Source organism: Micromys minutus (genome assembly GCF_963924665.1).
Source record: "Micromys minutus genome assembly, chromosome: 20".
Lineage (NCBI taxonomy): Eukaryota > Metazoa > Chordata > Mammalia > Rodentia > Muridae > Micromys > Micromys minutus.
In genome coordinates this window covers 7,332,472-7,335,881 of record NC_137955.1, presented here as the reverse complement: position 1 = coordinate 7,335,881, position 3,410 = coordinate 7,332,472, and the positions used below count along the sequence as shown (strand labels likewise).

The 3,410-nt window shown below is 38.4% G+C and overlaps 1 pseudogene across 1 annotated transcript; it reads right to left on the bottom strand.

The window, feature by feature from the left end:
- Positions 1-2,099: 2,099 nt before the first annotated feature.
- On the bottom strand, positions 2,100-2,899 carry LOC308433638 (cyclin-dependent kinase 19-like; annotated as a pseudogene). Its single transcript has one exon. The product of its transcript is annotated as a cyclin-dependent kinase 19-like (transcript).
- Positions 2,900-3,410: the final 511 nt, after the last annotated feature.

The window sequence follows — 3,410 nt, the reverse complement described above, 5'->3', positions numbered from 1 at the left end:
CAGAGAAAGTATCACAAATAAGAATTGAAGAAATGGAGAAACATATGGATACATTGTATTGAATAAAACTAGAAAAATGCATGTGAAATCATATGTATATGATATATTATATATTAACTACATTTATTTAAATTTATTAATTAAATATATTTATATGTAAATTAATCTATTTATTTATTAAATATGTATATTAAACACAAAAGTTTTTATGCGTGAATTTTCTAGATTATAATGCTTATTGTATTATATATTGGTCAAAGAATATATCTATTGGTCCATTTTAAAACAGACATATTTTCCAGAATAAAGAGGCTCTCCCTTCACTATTCAGAAAGATTTTCACATAAATAAATGCTGATATTTAATTATATCCCATAAGCAAAGATGAATATATTTTTAAAATGTATGAATTGAAGTAGATTCACAAGTGTGAAATAGAATGCTATTACCAGAGTATAACTGTAGCATAAATGATGAAATTAAACAATCACTATGTGTAAGCCGAGAAACTTAATGGATGTTAATCATGAGACTATTTATATGATTCCTCCCATCAATACAATGGACAAAATGTACTTTAGAGCAAGTTATCAAGCCTCAATCAAAAACTTAAGTAAGCAGGCTAGAGATATGGATCAGCTACTAAAGGCCAGGCTCACAACCAGAACATCAAAATCTCAACCAAGTAACCAAATCTATCACAACCAAACAGAAAGTTCCATTATTGATATTTTAGCAAAATAAACAAGTCAAGCACAATCTTAAAAAACAGTCAAATTTGAAGTATATTTGATGAAACACCTAAAAAGTATTTTAAACTACTGAAGGTAGTAAAGGTAGAACTCTAGATTTACCCAAAATTATTTAAACTAAACACATACAAACTCAAGTCCACCACCAATTTATTGTTATTATCATTGATTTTTTTTAGAATACAGAGAAAACATGTATTTGTATGTGTATGTATGCATGCTTGAAGGGGCCAGAGGTCAATTTCAAGTGTTTTTCCTCAGTTGCTCTACATACATATAGTTTAGAAACAGTAGTTTTTTCAATAAAAAAAAAGATTCTTGATAGTGTTGTCTCAGTAACAGCAAAATGATGCATACATAACACATACTTCGAACATGAATGAAACCCAAAGTTTTAACATGCTTTAAAAAATAAGTACTTTATGCTTAATGTACATACAAATGGAAAACGCTGCAGCTGACTTAACAGGCTTCAATTTGAGCGCCCTTGATGACCAGATGTGAAAAGACTGAAGAACCAGTAGCTCCTTGAGAGAAGCCTCTGATGGTAATCCAGGAAAAGGCTTTTTCTTCACGTAGAAGAAGCGTGCTTTGATTAGCATGACTCCTTGTGTAGTCCTCGTGCAGGAAGCAGTCTATTCAGACTTCCCAGGTGAGTCCCAAAGAACTGGATTCAAAGCTCTTAAAACCTCGCTTAAAATAGACTTAGCTACATGAAGTTATAATTATAATTTTAATTACTGAATATTATTCAGTGTATGATGATTCTCGGAAGTGATTTTCACATGAACGAGTCTATAAAAATCACCAAGTACTTCATTTCTTCATAACATGAGAAATAGCTTCAGAGGCCTAAGCTGTTTTGAATCGTGAGGACATCTGTCCAACACTTGTCCTTCACTCGACCTTCCCTGAAAGAGATAAATAAAAATACAATAGTAAAGTACTTTGGGACAGTAACTGTTTCTTATTAATACTTCCAAGAGCAAAGCAATTAGTCTGTGAAGCATGTGTAGAGCTTTAAAAGGTGCATTTGACTGGTGTTGCTAAATCACCTCAAGAAGTATAAAACTATACACCACTGAAACCCTGTTTCTGCAACATTAAAATCCTAGGCGAAGATAAATAATAACGAATGCTGCCGTTTGAGAAAGGTGCACCAGAATGTCCTTCAGCAATGCTGAACGGGTGGATCAGAAGCTTCATCAGGAACCTCACAGAGGAATTTATGCGGGAGAAGAGGACTGGGGACACTTCAGGAGAATCTTCTTTAAGTCAACAAAGAGATATTAGTCCTTCAAAACACTTTTCATGCAAAGGTTTCCTGTGCTCTGCATGATGTCTGTCTTAATCCTGGGGTTCTTTGTGACACAAATACCACCCTTCTGGAGCCTGTGCTCCCAGCTCTTGAGGCCAAGGTGGCAGTGGGTCAGTACTGGTGGGCCTGGTGAGGAGGGTGGTAGTGGGTGCTCTGCTGAGATGATGCTCTGCTAGAGTCCGCTGGGACTGAGAGGACCCCTGTATGCTGCGTGGGTAATTCAGGCGAGAACTGGAGTGCTTGTTGCCTTTCTCTTCTGGTTCATCTTCCTGAAGGAATTCTCTGGTGGGGCACTGAATCTGGCAGCCAGGGAACACATGCAATGTTGGCAGGACTTCTTGCAAGTAAGGGTCCTGCTGAGCATGCTCCGTGGTGACTCTCTTGGTTGCATCCATGGTGAGGAGTTTCTGAAGCAGGAGGAAGACTTCGCTGTCAGGCTTGGTCTTGTGTTTCTCCGTGTACTTTATGAGGCTGCTGTTGGCCTACGTTGTTCTTTGAAAGTCTTTTTTGAAGTGTTGGGTACTCTGGCATTTTTTCTTATATTTTCCCACACTTTATCTGCAGCAAACCCCATGACACTAAATGGTCGATCTAGTTGACCATGATGAAAAGGAATGCTTGTTCTTATATCCTTCTGACAACAGTGAAAAATGGGTTCTGAAGTCAAGAGTTCAGCAAATATGCAGCCTATTGCCCGGATGTCAGTGGCCTTTGTGTAATGCCTGGCACCGAGTACAAGTTCTGAAGCACGATACCTACTTGTCACGACGACTGCATCCAAATCTGCGAGGGGCTTTGGAGGAGAACTGAATAATCCGGCAGAACCCATGTATGCTGTTTTGACTCTCCCCCTTCCACGACCTTCTCCCATTACTAGGATATGTGCTGTTTTTGCAATATCTCTATAAGCCGACATAGAAATTCCTGTGCCTTCGATTTGCTTACGTGCATATTCCTATTCACCTTTCCGTCTCTCTGCCTGGCCTTATAGACCTGTCCACAGGTGTCGCGTCCCACTTTGCACCCTTCCTACTCAAACAGATCCTCCACCCACTCCTGCTCGCCGCCACCTTCGCCTTGAAATCCAGATACAGTATTTCTAAACGAATTGGGAATTCTCCAATTCAGCAAAACCGGTTGTGGATCTTTATGTCACTACCGCCCAGTGCCAGGGTTCAAATTCATGCTGCTATGCCCGGTCTTCGCATATGTACCTGCTGTACTTTAAGACTTATAAACCTACAGGGAGATAATCAGTGGTACTTTAGTTCCTTAAGTTTGGATAACCATTATTTTAGAGCAATGTTTAATAATTTGTACTTGTATGATGCATTTCTCTA